General features: G+C 39.1%; 1 protein-coding gene across 1 annotated transcript in view; it reads left to right on the forward strand.

Moving 5' to 3' along the window:
• Window positions 1-18,001, forward strand: part of LOC108650333 (uncharacterized) — an 87,568-nt gene that overhangs the window by 7,977 nt on the left and 61,590 nt on the right. The gene's annotated exons all lie outside the window — the stretch shown is intronic.

The raw sequence follows: 18,001 nt of genomic DNA on the forward strand, positions 1-18,001 counted from the left end.
TTGCCTAAAGTCTCGTTTTATAATTTTTGCGCAAATTGCGGCTTTTCGGCATCGGCGGGCGACAGAAGCAACAACTACGCGGGCTGGCAGCATCAACAGATTTCAAACGCCAAAGCGTTTGGCAACTAATAAAAACTGAGCGCGTTGCATATGTATGTGTAAAAATTTACACCACGTCCAAAGCGGAGGGAAGGCGCTGGGCGGTTGGCGTGTGGGGCTGGCGTGTGGTGGTGTTAGTGCTCGGCGGGGCATAGCTACGGAGTCTGGACCAGCCCAGAGCATAGAGCGCCAATTCGTTAGCCAGGCACGGGCTAGCGACGTGTTCAGCGGGGCGTAGGGGGCAGTCGTTGGCCATTTTGTTGCCAACTCGACATATTTCAATCACGTAAATTTATTACGTAAACATTTGCTGTGCTTTTTGCACACAATTATGACGACCAACTGCAGTCGAACCGTGCGAGAGGAGGGCCTCCGTCTGCTATCCGGCTGCAGCAGCACAATTTCCAATTTTAATCTTTTTACAACCGGCCCTCTGCCCTGCCGTCCACTGCCCACTAACCACCGACTGTGCCTGCCTTCGCTTGGGCTCATCGCAGTGAGCTGCCTTTTACTCTCCCGTAATATTCATAATGGATTTACCAATATGGTGAACAATTTTTATTAATGCAGCCAACCAGGCCGGAGTGGGAGGCTTAGGGTGTTAGTGAATGGTCAGTTATTTTTCTGCTGGCTTCTTTTCGCTGCTATGTCTATCAGCAGCAGCAGAAGCAACAACAGCAGGAGTCTGTAGCTGTATATGTGAGTGTAAAATGGTTGGAATGTTGAAATGTATGTTTGTGTGTGTCAGCATATGAAAGTGTGTGTGTGCGTGCACACATACATATGTGGCAAATGTATGTGTCCTTTTTGACCATGTGGCCCAGCGGGTCAAATGGGCCTTTGGCTTTTTGATCTTTAAATATTTGCACAACGCTTTGATGTTCGTCGTCTGCCCTGCAATCTGCAGCTGGTTTTGATTTTTTTCTACTTCTCCTATTGCCAACTTTTTTCCATGCAGCGTTCAATTTGTAGCGTAATGACTGCTCCTTGTAAATGTAATAGACGCATAAAAGAGAAGAAGAGCCATATGCTAATAGAATTTACAGTTGCTTTTAATTACTCCCTTATTTGAGGCAGTTGGACAGCTCAGTGTAGCATATTAATACAGTTTAGAAGTAGTGCTTCTTAATGTATGTTGTCTGGCGAAATGAGCTCCCGGGCAGCGTCGGTAATAATATATGTATATATGATTGAAGTATGGAAACTAAGTAGTGCATCTAACTGGTTTGCATTTAAGCACTCAAATGAGGAACAAATCACAGTAGCCCTAGGCCGTTCGTATAGATAAGCCTATATCAGAAGAATTACAATCGATTCAATCAAAGCCTGATCTCCCTCGATTTGAGGATTGAGGGGATGTTGCCCTTCTCTAAACCAGACTAAACTCATTCTTCATCAGAATCAATAGATTTGCTGAAAGATTATATCTGATTACCTTCTTATCCATCTGTCTCATCCGTCTGACCTACGGCCTAAAATTACACAGGAAACTGCTGCCTCCTGTTTAGAATCATTATTGGATTTATTCAATTAATTAATTATTAATATTTGTCTGTAGTGAATATTTGCAAATCTTGGGTCAGCATGTGCTAGCCAAGCAGACTAGACTAGAGGCCTGTGAGTTCAAATCTTGTTCACATTTCCAATATAAAAAAAAAGTAAAGGATTGATTTATTATATTTTAATTCACTCTTAAGATACTCAATTCAACTTCAATTTAGGGTGTTTGCTAGTCGGGCAATACCTGTCAAGTCATTTTTTGCAATATTCACGCCATTAGCAATCAAAAATGAAACATTGAATAATGAACAATGGATTGTGGCAAGTTTCGCCTTTGGTATCTGATAAGACAATCAGTGGGGGATTCCGCAGCTCCGCAGACTCGGCAGCTAGTCCAGTGGCTGCCTTTGAAATTAAGTGGATTTTACGCTCGCTGACGGGAAAACTTCATAATAATCATGTTGAAGCAGAGACGACGCCGATAACGCGGTAATAAGTCAGCCGTGACGCGGATGGCTGCAAAACAAAAAGAAAAAAGAAGAAGAAAAACACCTGGCCGCAGTATCTGCGATATCCATCTCCTTAACAGGGTGCATGGGCTACCTTTACCTGAAGACAGCGCGCTGAAAGTTCTGCGAACGTCTGAAAGTGGAATAGGAAATTGAGAGATCGACTCTCGTGAATTGGAATACTCCCTTTTTTATCAAATTTACATAATGGTTTGGTCCGCTTAAAGAATTTAATTAAAATATGAGCTTGAGATGCGTAAACGAGCGAATTAAAGTTTTAGCTCTGGCTTGGCGCAAGAAATTTAACTATATGCGATAAGCAGTCCTTGCTCAGGCCAAAGGCACGCTGAAGTTGGCGTGGCAGCTGCTGCTAACTCAACTCTCTCAGTCCTGCACGAAAGTTGGAGTCGAAGCCAAGACTTGGAGTCGGAGGCGGGGGTGGCGTTGAAGGCGGAGTCGGAGTTGGAGTCAAAAGCGTCGGCGTAGTCGGCAAGCCATATGAACATACAAAATATTCCCTACAAAGGAGTTGATTACACAAAGGAAAATTACGACGAATCATTTCCGCTGCTTGGCTGCTTACACGACCAGCGCCTGCTCTCCAGCAGTCCAAGAGTGCGGGATTGCCGGGGCGTGGCGCTTGGTAAACGGCTGCAGAAACAAAGCGCTCCATGCGCGACGGCGTTAGCAAAAATCACAAGAGATATGCCAGAAAAAAGGGCATATTTATTTTTTTTTTATTTTTTTCTTTTTATTTTATGTTGTTTTTTTTTTTTTGTGTGTTCAACTCCAAATTACTAACGAGCAACAAACGACACGGGCATTGCATACTTTTAGGCGTTGCACATGTGAGTCGAGGCGTTCCCAGACCTTCTTAAAGCCAAATAGGGACACACAAAATGTTAAACGAAACATTATCTGTCCGTTCGATATGAGTTCGAGTATAAGTTCAATAAGTTTATTATTAGTGGGATATTATTATTATTATTATTATTTATTGTGAGGTATGTTTTTTAATCTACTCATTCACGGAAGAGAATTCATTTCTCTTTTGGGCTTTCAGCGATGTCTGCCATGGTGTCCGTCCGTCTGTTCGCAGGAATAGAAATTATTGAAACTAAAGTTTTAATATGTGGACCATACATATATTCGGCTATATCCTCGGACTAGAAAGGGTCAAGATTCATTCGATCCGCCTACTTGGAACAGGGGAAATCAGGCGCCATTGTAGTTAAAGTCATAGAGGGTTCAACAAATTGTATTCACTACTTCTTTTATATCAACTGTATTCTCGTTCTTAGGGGGTTAAATATACTTTTCTTTATTCTGTGATACTTTTGCAAGATACATTGACTTCTACACTTCCTTAACATGTATGTGCATTCCTATAGCCTAACGAAGTATTTCTCAGATAACCTAGAAATTGTGATTTCATGAAAAGGAAAGTTTCATTCTTGCGTTTTTAATTAATTGCAGCATGTTGAAAATAAGTTTTTTGGTTCTAATTTTAGACAACTTTCGGTCGCATAAATTATAATTAATTGAAATTCTTTTTCGAGTCGCTTCAAGGATCAGATATAGATATATTGAAAAAAAAGTGAGCGGATATACGCGAAAAAAAACAGACAGCACACACAACTTTGGCGGGGCTCATAAATTGCTGGTGTCAGGACATTAGCATACTTCGAGGCAGCGAAAGGAATGAACGCGACGCGACGCCGACTTGTAAACGTCAACGATCGTCTAATGTTTCCATGCGTCATAAATTTCATTGAAAAGCGCTTCCGTTGCGCCATTTTGCGGCCGGGCTGGCGGGCCATTCGGGTCGGTCTAGCGGGCACACAAGTAGCTCTGCTTCCACCTGGCTGCTGCTACTGTGCTGCCTCTACCATTGCTGTTGCCGTTGCTTTTACCTGTTACAAAATGCATAAGGGAAATGAATTGCTTTACGGCCACCGCAGTCCCAGAAGGTTGGAGCGTCGACGGGATACGCTTAAGAAATGTGCAACTGTAAATCAACGCCGTGTATACACCCACACATCCCAGCACCCCCACACCGACCGCCACTCACACACACAATGGGAGAGAGAAATAGTTGCGGGACGGCCATTTTGTAGGCGTTTATAAGCTGTCGAAAGTAGTTAAGCGTTTTTCATAATTTATTTATGGACGATGTTGAATCACATTTAAGCATGTTTCATTTTAAGTGCGCAGTTTATGGCCCGAGCGCCCATAAAGAGGAATTAAGTAGTTGTATTAGTTGCCTCTGGGTGTATGCGGGTGTGTGTGTCTGTCTCTCTCTTTGTGTGTGTGTGTGTGTATGTGCGTGTGGATGAGTGTCTGGCATACTTTTGCGCATCTTGCTTATATGCAAATTGGGGTTTTCAAGTGTTTAATGCTAGGTCAGAGAGATAATGCCTCACAGTTGAATTTCAGGACTTGGTTTGCTGCCACAAAAGTTGCACCGTTCGGTCTCTTAATTGCCGCAATGGTAAACTTCATTTACAATTAGAGCCATGTACTTCATCCTGGAGCACTTACTCACCCATTGGTAAACATTTATCCACAACTTTGGTTACTAACACGATTATAACATTTAGTGAAATAAAACTTGCCGAACAACTATGGCAGAGAGCTGTATGAGGGTGGCATAGAGAGAGGGGGAGAGAAGAAGAGAGAGAGAGAGAGAGAGAGAGAGAGAGAGAGCAGCGGGCACTCGCTTTCATACCTAACGACCCCCAATTGAAGTTGTTAATGAAATAATTTCTTACAACGTAGGAAAACTTTTCGGGTGTGTGCGTGGTGCGCTGAGTGAAAAGCAAGAAAGTGAAACTCGACAATTCAGTTCATTTAGTTTCTGCGGCTGCGGCTGATTATCTGGCATAGATTCTACTTACCTGCACTAAAAGAGAAGGCATTCCGAATAGCCACTTCACGACTTGCCACATTCATAAGACGAGCGTTGGGTGAGTCAGTGAGTGGTCGAGGGCGCTCGAATGCTTTGTGCCTTGCTTCAATTATGCACAACTCGTTTTGTTTGACTTTGGGGCAGCAAAAAGTCTAAACAAATTCTCTGTCTGTCTGGTTGGCATGTCTTTCGGTCCTCCGAGTTGCACTTAACTTGTGTTTTATTGCCTTGCAGCCCGCCGCTGTGTCCATTCGCACTCATCAAAAGGGGCGCCCAAGTCTAACCCTGCCCGTTCGCATTCACACCCACACTCACACCAAACTTAGTCGAGGAGCCCATTGTGCGCTTTGTTTAATGTTATGTAAACTTTTGCCTAGCTTGGCTACTTTTTGCCCGTCTTCCGTTCTTTGTGCACTTCTTGGCCCTGGCCGCACTTCAACTTGTGTTCTATCTATTCAGCCATTCATTTTGGCTGTGTTCGCTATGTTTTGTTCTGTGCTGGCGCCCAGCGAGCACTTTAAGCCAAAGCTCTGCCGAATTGAGGCATAAACTCCATATTACTTAGGCTCTACCAACTTTCCTGTCACGATTTATCCGAGCTCCTCGTCAAATTCTGCCACGCTGACAAATTTCGCGGTCTGCTAACTTCCCAGCTTACTCATGATTGATGACTTTTCAATATAGAGACAGTGATTTTTATGTGGCAGCAGCCATAACGTGTGCCAAAATGTAAATAAGCTGTGCGTGTGTGTGTGTTTGTGTGAGTGTGCTGTGTAATTCACATTGGACTCGACTCCCCTTTGGAAATCAACTTGAGCACTCAATTGTGGATTACATGCGTTTTATTTATGATTTTCCACGCTGGTATTACAAAATGTTTCTCCTTGGTTTCAATTTACTTCCAGTTGTTGCTGCCCTTCTTCTTCCTTCTTCTCCCTTTTTGCTGTTGTTATTGTTATTGTTCTATCAGTAGCAGTAGAGTTTATGTGCAGAGTGTTGGCTTTCGATTGTGGCTTTTGCTTTTTTGCTGCCCAATTTCTGGCTTGACAATTTTTACTACCATTTCCGCCTCAACTTTGCGCTCTCAAACTTTGCTATGTTCAACTTTTTTGCCCAACTGGCAACATTTAATTGCTCAGAAAAATACTTTGAAATAATAAGAGAAACAGGGGGGAAAATAGAAATAGAAATAAAAAAAACTGAGAAAATATTGTGAACTGTTGTATTTTATTATGTTGCTTAAAGTCTCCCATAAACTGCATTTGAGACTCTGCTGAACACTTCAACAATTTGCAGTATGCCAAATGCTATTGTCATCGAGTTAAAGTTGGAAGCTTTTCGTCATATATTACGAGCATGGGCAAGTGGACTTAAAAGCTAGGAACAGTTGCTATAAAATTCAATTTTCACTAAAATTTATATAATAATAAAAGACGTTGACAATTTGCAAATCAATCTTTCACGTTAAGAAATTGTAAGTATTGCAGATGGCATCGAACTTTTTAATATATTATTCAAATGCCATTGAAAATGGGAAATCACCGTATAATGGTTTTGTTAAAAGTATGTAACAGGCAAAAGGAGGCGTGGAAGACCCCACAAAGTGTATATATTCTCGATCAGGGCGACGAGCTGAGTCGATTTGGCCCTGTCCGTCTGTCCGTATGTTTGAACGCGTCGATATAAGAGATAGACTTCAAATTTCTTTAAAATGTCCGTACATAGCGCGCATTAAAAATCGATAACTTATCCCGTTATTTTGTTATCGATAAAACTCTAAATGTATATTAAGATGCATTTTATACAATTTCGATTTGTGGGCGAATTATTATTGAAATATCAGTTGCTTGGAGGGCTAGAGGGAGTGACTAGAGTGTTATTACTTGTTTTTATTATATTATGAATAATATGTACATTATGAATAAAAATAATACTCGATCCACTCTCCAACTCTTTTATTATTTGTATGTGCTCTTTTATATAGTATTGCTTGTTAGATTTATATTTATATTTTATTACATATATTTTTACACTACGAGCGAATAATTATATATATGTATCTATATATATATAAAAGAGAGTTGTGAAAACTTTTCCAGCACTTATAACTCGAGATCTGCTGGACCAATTTTCATGGTTTTTGATTTGTTGGATTTGTCTCCGCTACGAGTAGATTAGTAGATCTTAAAAATACTGAAATAAATTGACGAATACTTGAAAAACGCGGTTTTTCCCTAAAGATTCAGATTTCCATTGATACTCAGTAGGCTTGATAACAGTGATAGCTTTCGGTCCTGCTCTCATATTATACAATAGTATAGAAGTAAATAAACAAATGTAGTCAGTCAGTCTACGGCACAGCCTCAGGCGAACCTGACTATTCATAAACAAGTAAGAAAGCTCTAGTCGAGACTGCTCGACTACGAGATCCCCTGAACCCTACAAGCAACTTATATTTTAATAATAATTAGCACACCCACACGCACTCATACAAACAAATACACGCACACACACACGCATGCGAACAAACACACGCACGCACACACACATACAAACAAACACACGCGCACATACACACTCACATATACAGGCGATTGAGCTTTGGTTGCGCTGCAGTGTTGGCGATATTATGAGAACTTATTTGTTGAATAATTTAATTTCTATACGTACGATCGTAATGAAACTTTCAGAACGTAATCATAATGTTAAAATGTATGTGTATACCGAAGCACAAGTCTCTAGTATTTGATATACGACTTTTACAAAGATGAGGGTGAGGGGGTGGATATAGGAGTGGGGGGTAAGTTTTAACAAAAACCGAAATTGTATAAAATACGTCTTAATATATATTTAAAATTTGGACACTCTAGCTATAATGATGTAGGAGATATAATTCTTTAACTGACTTTTGATAAGGGTTTTTATCGATAAAAAAAATATCGGAATGAGTTATCGTTTTTTAGTGATAAACTCGATATGCGCGCGATATATACGGACATTTAAAAAAAAAATTTAAGTCTCTAGCTCTTATATCTTCTGAGATCGACGCGTTCATACATACGGACAGACGGACGGACGGACGGACGGACGGACGGACAGACAGACGGACAGGGCCAAATCGACTCAGCTCGTCGTGCTGATCAAGAATATATATACTTTGTGGGGTCTGCCACGCCTCCTTCTGCCTGTTACATACATTTCAACAAAACCATTATACCCTGATTTCCCATTTTCAATGGGTTCAGGGTATAAAAAAGCACATTTGATAAAAATAATACGCGTGCATACAAAAGATAAATATCTCGAAAGTTCAGGTATTATCCGACGAAGAAAGAGAAATCGCCCGAGAAAGACGCCGCGTTAGTTCCCAGCAAAGAAGGGCCTTAATTCGTGCTTCTCGTGAAACGGCAATAAGAAATGGTTCAAAGCATCAAATCTGTGGCGATATGTAACCAAACTTCAACTGCCTGTAAATATGAGAGTTGCATTGTTGAACGATCTATCTGCTGATGATTTCTCGAAGCAAGTGCTGAATATCGGTAATGGCCGTATTCCTGTTGACGAATCGAGTGGCTTGATTTCCCTTCCTCAAAATTTTTGCAATTTCGTCTCATTAAAAGATGAGCTTATCAACAAAGTATTTCCGAATATCATTGCTCTCCTCAAAAATACTAAATGGTTAAGTGAGCGAGCAATTTTGGCGGCTAAAAATAAAGATGTGGATGACCTTAGTCTTATAATTCAAAATAAAATCGTTGGTACTCTGTATTCATGGAAATCTATCGACTGTGTAACAAACGAGGAAGAAGCCACATAGGCTTGAAACCTAGAAACAGGCATGCAAGATTGCAGAGCACAAAGATCAGATGAAGAAAGGCAACAAATCAATGCAGATGTCCGTGTGAGAATGGCACAGTTACAAACATCACAATTGCAAGAGGCACGAGATGAACGAAACCAGAAAAGACATTTCGAACGAGGATAAGCGCGCAGATTCGTAGTCAACAGACGTAAAAGAATTGACCGACAATGTTGCCTAGAGTTTCAGTATAAGCACGATGATGAACATTACGCCCATTTCAAAGGGTCATTGGTACATTGGAAAAGGAACGCTCGCACTGACTTGCCCTTAAATTTAAAAATAAGCCGATCGGGATGTGTTACTTTTTATCAGAAAAAGTAAATCTCCCAGAAATTAAAACCCCGCCGGGACCATTGCACGGCTTCCTTATTGGTACTGATCCACATTCTTCGTTGTTCTTGCAGTCGATTCGAAAATAACATTCATGTTTTCAAATGATATCATTTGGAGCAACGCACTATAGGAAAAAAAACCCGAAATTTTGGCATACATACAATTTTTATACCCTGAACCCATTGAAAATGGGAAATCAGGGTATAATGGTTTTGTTAAAAGTATGTAACAGGCAGAAGGAGGCGTGGCAGACCCCACAAAGTATATATATTCTTGATCAGGGCGACAAGCTGAGTCGATTTGGCCCTGTCCGTCTGTCTGTCCGTCCGTCCGTCCGTCCGTCCGTATGTATGAACGCGTCGATTTCAGAAGATATAAGAGCTAGAGACTTCAACTTTTTTTTAAAATGTCCGTATATATCACGCGCATATCGAGTTTATCACTAAAAAACGATAACTCATTCCGATACTTTTTTATCGATAAAAAACCTTATCGAAGATCTCTTAAAAAATTATATCTCCTACACCTTTCAAGCTAGAGTCTCCAAATTTAAAATGTATATTAAGATGTATTTTATACAATTTCGGTTTTTGTTAAAATTTACCCCCCACCCCTAAATCCACCCCCTCACCCTTATCTTTGTAAAAGTCGTATATCAAATACTAGAGACTTGTGCTTCGGTATACACATACATTTTAACATTATGATTACGTTCTGAAAGTTTCATTACGATCGTACGTATAGAAATTAAATTATTCAACAAATAAGTTCTCATAATATCGCCAACACTGCAGCGCAACCAAAGCTCAAACGCCTGTATATGCGTGTGTGTGTGTGGGTATACGTGTGTTTATTTGTATGTGTATGTGTGTGCGTGTATTTGTTTGTATGCGTGTGTGTGTGCATGTGTTTGTTTGTATTCGTGTGTGTGTGCTAATTATTATTGAAATATCAGTTGCTTGGAGGGTTCAGGGGATCTCGTAGTCGAGCAGTCTCGACTAGAGCTTTCTTTCTTGTTATACCCTGAACCCATTGAAAATGGGAAATCAGGGTATAATGGTTTTGTTAAAAGTATGTAACAGGCAGAAGGAGGCGTGGCAGACCCCACAAAGTATATATATTCTTGATCAGGGCGACAAGCTGAGTCGATTTGGCCCTGCCCGTCTGTCTGTCCGTCCGTCCGTCCGTCCGTCCGTCCGTCCGTCCGTCCGTCCGTCCGTATGTATGAACGCGTCGATTTCAGAAGATATAAGAGCTAGAGACTTCAACTTTTTTTTAAAATGTCCGTATATATCACGCGCATATCGAGTTTATCACTAAAAAACGATAACTCATTCCGATATTTTTTTATCGATAAAAAACCTTATCGACGATCACTTAAAGAATTATATCTCCTACATCTTTCAAGCTAGAGTCTCCAAATTTAAAATGTTTATAAAGATGTATTTTATACAATTTCGGCTTTTGTTAAAATTTACCCCCCACCCCTAAATCCACCCCCTCACCCTCATCTTTGTAAAAGTCGTATATCAAATACTAGAGACTTGTGATTCGGTATACACATACATTTTAACATTATGATTACGTTCTGAAAGTTTCATTACGATCGTACGTCTAGAAATTAAATTATTCAACAAATAAGTTGTCATTATATTGCCAACACTGCAGCGCAACCCAAGCGCAATCGCCTGTATATGTGAGTGTGTGTATATGCGTTTGTTTGTTTGTATGCGTGTGTGTGTGTGTGCGTGTGTGTTTGCTAATTATTATTGAAATATCAGTTGCTTGTAGGGTTCAGGGGATCTCGTAGTCGAGCTGTCTCGACTAGAGCTTTCTTTCTTGTTTTATTTTCCAATAATAAATATTTTAACTAATGTAAAACAAATTTTATGGACTGCCCCTACTATATAACGCTGGGCTGCAATTCGGCTGACCCAGAGTTGCTTTGTATGCAAAAAAAGCGCGGGAAAAATTGTGCAACTTTCAAGTTTAGTTGTCTAATTTTTCAATGTTTTGTTGTTGTGTATTTTAGCTAGCAAATAAATAAATTGTTCTTATTTCGTGGAGTATAACTTACAAATAGAGGCAATTAGTGATGAAGTTTAAATGCAAACGTATTGTCTGAACCCTCTATTATAAGAGACTATTAACCGTTTTTGCTCCTTTTTGCTCCATTTCGAAAAAATAACGTTTTTATAGCTAAGCATGAGTTTAAGCGCTCAGAGCTTCTAGACGTATGGGCAAGCAATAATCGCTAATCGTTTATGATAGAAAAAATTAATAATAATGTGGATGAAAATGTAGAAAACAGAATTTCTACCCAAGTTGCCCAGTTTATTGCTTTTGTTAAAAGATATTTGCCTAGATGTAACCGTAATCTGCATAGATTCAAAGCAAGACATTCACGGTGGGTCGAGGGCAAAATATTTATCAATTTAAGAGAAGTTAAGTCCTCGCAAGATAAAGCTGGCCGTAAAGAACTTACTTATGAAGAAGCAGGCAGTCGGCTGAAGAGAAAATTAGCTTCTGATCTTGCAAGTCAAGAAGAACACACAACCCAACTGTTCATACATGCTGCATCGGTTTCAGCAAAAAAATGCAAAGAAAATGATATGGCATTCGTTCTACGAAAAACAATGCACAGTGAGAATGCGAGTGAGCTAAGAAAAAAAATAGAAGGCAATTTACCAACTTCTATAGAACTATTCTTGGTATCCCAAGTCCCCAACTGTGCACAAAGTTTTGATCCATGGATACCAAATAATGAATAGCTGCATAGTTCCTGTTGGTATTCTCGAAGAAAACGCATCAGAAGCTCAAAACAAAATTTATAAAAATGACAGAAGGTCGCATGCCAGAAAGAGCAGTTGGCTAAACAACATCACTGATGTTTTTCACAGGGCATTAGATTCATCTGATCCGCTTTTGTCAAGTCTTTGTCTTAACAAGTAAGAAAGCTCTAGTCGAGACTGCTCGACTACGAGATCCCCTGAACCCTACAAGCAACTGATATTTCAATAATAGTTAGCACACACACACGCACACGCACACACACACACGCATACAAACAAACAAACGCACACACATACACATACAAACAAACACACGTGCACATACACACTCACATATACAGGCGATTGCGCTTTGGTTGCGCTGCAGTGTTGGCAATATTAGGAGAACTTATTTGTTTAATAATTTAATTTCTAGACGTACGATCGTAATGAAACTTTCAGAAAGTAATCATAATGTTAAAATGTATGGGTATACCGAAGCACAAGTTTGTAGTATTTGATATACGACTTTTACAAAGATAAGGGTAAGGGGGTGGATTTAGGGCTGGGGGGTAAATTTTAACAAAAAACAAAATTGTTTAAAATACATCTTAATATACATTTTAAATTTGAAGACTCTAGCTTGAAAGATGTAGGAGATATAATTATTTAAGTGATCTTCGATAAGGTTTTTTATCGATAAAAAAGTATCAAAATGAGTTATCGTTTTTATACCCTGAACCCATTGAAAATGGGAAATCAGGGTATAATGGTTTTGTTAAAAGTATGTAACAGGCAGAAGGAGGCGTGGCAGACCCCACAAAAAATATATATTCTTGATCAGGACGACAAGCTGAGTCGATTTGGCCCTGTCCGTCTGTCTGTCCGTCCGTCCGTCCGTCCGTATGTATGAACGCGTCGATTTCAGAAGATATAAGAGCTAGAGACTTCAACTTTTTTTTTAAATGTCCGTATATATCACGCGCAGATCGAGTTTATCACTAAAAAGCGATAACTCATTCCGATATTTTTTTATCGATAAAAAACCTTATCGAAGATCACTTAAATAATTATATCTCCTACATCTTTCAAGCTAGAGTCTCCAAATTTAAAATGTATATTAAGATGAATTTTATACAATTTCGGTTTTTGTTAAAATTTACCCCCCACACCTAAATCCACCCCCTCACCCTCATCTTTGTAAAAGTCGTATATCAAATACTAGAGACTTGTCCTTCGGTATACACATACATTCAAACATTATAATTATGTTCTGAAAGTTTCATTACGATCGTACGTCTAGAAACTAAATTATTCAACAAATAAGTTCTCATAATATTGCCAACACTGCAGCGCAACCCAAGCGCAATCGCCTGTATATGCGAGTGTGTGTATGCGTGTGTTTGTTTATATGCGTGTGTGTGTGCGTGTATTTGTATGTATGCGTGTGTGTGTGTGTGTGCGTGTGTGTTTGCTAATTATTTTTGAAATATCAGTTGCTTGTAGGGTTCAGGGGATCTCGTAGTCGAGCAGTCTCGACTAGAGCTGTCTTACTTGTTTAGTAATAAAGTCGATATGCGCGCTGTATTTACGGACATTTAAAAAAAAAGTTTAAGTCTTTAGCTCTTATATCTTCTGAAATCGACGCGTTCAAACATACGGACGGACGGACGGACAGACAGACGGACAGGGCTAAATCGACTCAGCTCGTCGCCCTGATCAAGAATATATATACTTTGTGGGGTCTGCCACGCGTCCTTCTGCGTCTTCCACCCTCACGCGCCCGCGCTCTGCTAACTGCGCAGTAAGCAGCGACTGCGTTTGGGCTGCGCTGCAGTGTGGGCAATAGTATGAGAATTTACTTGGCGAATAACTTCTTTTGTAAACATACGATCTTAATGAAACTTTTAGGGCGTAATTATATGGTCAAAATGTATGTACATTCTAAAGCACAAGTCTCTAGTACTTGAAATACGTTTTTTACAAATTGGTGGCGAAGGGGGCGTGGTATCTGAAGTCTCTAAATCTAATAGTACTCCGATGAGGCTCAAAAAACAAAATCAATTTTTCGATTATTTTCGATAAAAAAGTTATCGGATGAGTTATCGAAAAAATAAAGCAAACTCGTACTGCGTATGGTATACACGAGTATGCACACAAAATTTCTCTCTAGCTCTTATATCTTCTGAGATCTCGGCGTTCATACGGACGGACGGACGGACAGACGGATAGGGCTATATCGACTCAGCTCGTCGTGCTGATCAAGAATATATATACTTTGTGGGGTCTGCGATGATTCCTTCTGCCTGTTACATACTTTTACACAAAACCATTATACCCATATATATTATTTTCAATGGGTTCAGGGTATAAAAATTTATGTGTAAAGTACATATGATTTCATTAATGCATAACAAGGAGGCGGGGAGAAGGCGTGGTCAAATCGTTAAAAAAAAAATTCTAAATTCTAACTTAGTCTATCTTAGGTATATGTAAAATTTCAACCTCCTAGCTCTATTTTTAGAATTGATGCCAAAATTTCGGGCTTTTTTCCTATAGTGCAAAGGAAGTAGTTACAAATACTGCTGCAAATGGTCAACAATTTAATTCCACATTCAAACAAGTAAGAAAGCTCTAGTCGAGACTGCTCGACTACGAGATCCCCTGAACCCTACAAGCAACTGATATTTCAAAAATAATTAGCAAACACACACGCACACACACACACATACACATACAAATAAACACACACACACACACGCATATACAGGCGTTTGAGCTTTGGTTGCGCTGCAGTGTTGGCGATATTATGAGAACTTATTTGTTGAATAATTTAATTTCTATACGTACGATCGTAATGAAACTTTCAGAACGTAATCATAATGTTAAAATGGTGGTGGTAGGTGCTGATCTTGGAGCTCAGTATTTGCTTAGCGGCAATCATATTGGAACCCATCCGACGCAAATATATTAAATTTCGACTCATGTGCATATATATGGACCGGATTGGAGGCAATATGCCTGGCGCCCACCAAATACTGAGCTCCAAGATCAGCACCTAAAACCAAATATAAGCTATGGCAGTGGCTGTTGCATGGTTGGGCCTGCAGGTCAGGTTTGGGAGTTGGATACTTAGTTTTCATTGATGGTAATATGAACAATAACATGTACTTATCCTTTTTGAAGAAGAATTTGCTCCAAAATGCAGAAGAACTGGGTCTAGAAGGGCAATCCCGATTGCATCAGGCAAATGACCAACACAATAAATCGGGTATTGACTAGTCCTGGTTAATCTGGAACAGTCCAAATGTGGTATATCCGCTGGCCCAGTGGTCATAGCTGAACGTTATAGAAAATTTGTGGGCAAAATTGGGCGTGGCCATTCGGAAATGGTTAATATTCAATAAAAATGACCTCAAAACGGCCCTGTTGGAGGATTGGCCAAAAATCTCCAGCGAAATCACCCAAAAATGAGTAAACTCGATGGAATCACGATTCAAAAAGGTGATTAAACAAAAATTAGTTAAAAAACAAGTAAGAACGTTGCAGTCGGGCGCTACCGACTGCGGAATACTCATTCACAGTCCGTATACATGATGCTATGTTTACAAAGGGGCATTTATTCTTATTTCAAATTTAATTTGGCTTTAAAAAATTTAGTACAAAACAATTATGCTTTTTGATTATATTGTAGCTTTTGGTAATTTTTATCGAGTAATCGATAATTATTATATTGATCGTGCACTTTTTGAGTACAAATGTATGGTAATTTTCGTTAATAGCTTTCGGTCACACCTATTGCAGATTCTTAAGCGTTTGCTTACATTACAAAAGCGCGCTTTTTAGCATTCTAAGAATTGTGATTGATTTCTGGATTTTCTAGCTGTTATTGTAGTTTTGTCAGATGACGCTCTGTTATTAGTTTATTGTATTTTAGCTACTAGATTGTCAAGCAAAACGATAGCGTGGGTGATAGAGGCGTCGCAAGTTATGTTACAGCGGCGGAGGTTCAAGGCCCCTTCAATGTTGTATATTTTTTTTCATACATATTTTGTTTTTTATTTTATTCTTTTTTCTAATTAAAAAATTTTATAAGTTTAAAATTGTTAAATTGTTCTTCTTAAATATTATTATATATGTACATATGTACGCATTTATGCATGTACATATATGTATGTACATAAGTCTGCACGCATATGTAACATTCCAGCGTTTCTTATGCACGCGCTCATTTGTATGTGTGTATGTATGTACACATAAATGCATACTCTAGCGTTGAAATGAGACTGATTTGTTTTTGCTTTGTTCTTGAATTTACCATCCGCTACTCTCATAACAAGAATCTTATTTTTGGATTTCATTTTAATTGCATCCGTCGACAATAGGTGATGGCGCTGTCAGCAAAGGCGCCGGTTCAATTTGTTTTTGTTCTTTTGACAAACATGACTTGGGTGCGAGTTCAAATCCCGCGGAAAACTCTTTTTTGTAAATTGCATATTTTGTTATTTTAGTTTCTTTTATATTTTTTAAATATTTAAATTTTATTTTTAAATTTTATAAAAATGTTTCCTTCCGTGTTATCAATGCCTATTAAGCCTATTTGTATATACATGTACATACATAGATAGCTCAAGCATATAAATGTCGCAATTTGATACTACAAATGCCGATTGCCACGCCCCTAATGGCCGTAGACACCTCATTTTTGGCCAGTTCTTAGAAAGAGCTAACGGTAACGTAAATGCAAAATTTGAATGCTTACGCTCAAAAAATGTGAAAATTACAGGGTATTTTTCGATATGCCACGCCCCCAAAGAGGCGTGACAATTATTTTTGGGGCATCGATAAAGGAGGTTACCAGTATTACAACTATCCAAATTTGAAGCTTCTAGCTCTTAAACTGTAGGAGATATAAAGTTTTGCGGTTTGCCACGCCCCCTTTGGGCGGACATATATCCACTATAGCTTGTTGGACTTGGGAGGTCAACTCACGTATATATACCACATTTCAAGTCTCTAGCATCAATAGTGCCTAAAATATAGCCAAATTTGAAAAATCACTATATCTTCAGGGCCGATTTGCCACGCCCCTATTAGGCGTAGACATACAAATTTTTAATCAGTCATTATAGAATTATAGCATTAGCTCACGTGCGAAATTTCAACGTTCTAGCTTTAGAACTTTAGGAGATACAGTTTTATCTGATTTGCCACGCCCCCAATGGGCGTAGATATATCCACCATAGCTTTTTGGACTTGGGGGGTCAACGCGGATCTACATACCAAATTTCAACTTTCTAGCTCTTCAACTAACATGATTTCTGGTATATCGGAAAATGCATTTTCCGATTTGCCACGCCCCTAGTGGGCGGATCGGGAAAATTTTAACACTTTATAAATCGGAGTTATACACGAGTATGTGTTCCAAATTTCAAGTCTCTAGCTTCAATAGCGGCGAAATGAACTGCGTTCATACGGACAGACGGACAGACGGACAGACGGACAGACGGACGGACGGACGGACGGACAGACGGACGGACGGACGGACAGCAAGACGGACATTGCACAAAACCAATATACTAATTCACTTCGTGAATGAGTATAATTATCCCAATTTAAGAATTTTTGGACAATAAAGTCGTTGAAAGTGAAGTGCACGAAATAAGCTGTGACATGGAAAGGGGCTGTTTTTTTAGTTTTCTTTAGTTTTTAATCTTATTAATTATAATAGAAAAATAATTAAAATCGTTAATACATAATGAATAACCAATAAATAAGACCTCATTTAAATTTTTTGGATATCTTTACTGGTTTAGCGGGAATACGGTTTCAAAGTTGTACTATGCTGCTGCACGAAATAAGCTGTGAGCCACTGTATATATATATATATATATATATATATATATATATATATATATATATATACATATATATATATATTAGAACTAGGGACACGATATCGAATGCAAAGTATCGATCATGTACTTATAAGAAGCATCAAAAGAAAAGCATCGTACTT

This window comes from Drosophila navojoa, chromosome 4 (assembly GCF_054131105.1).
Source record: "Drosophila navojoa isolate 15081-1374.11 chromosome 4, UAZ_NAV_1.0, whole genome shotgun sequence".
In the NCBI taxonomy this organism is placed as follows: domain Eukaryota; kingdom Metazoa; phylum Arthropoda; class Insecta; order Diptera; family Drosophilidae; genus Drosophila; species Drosophila navojoa.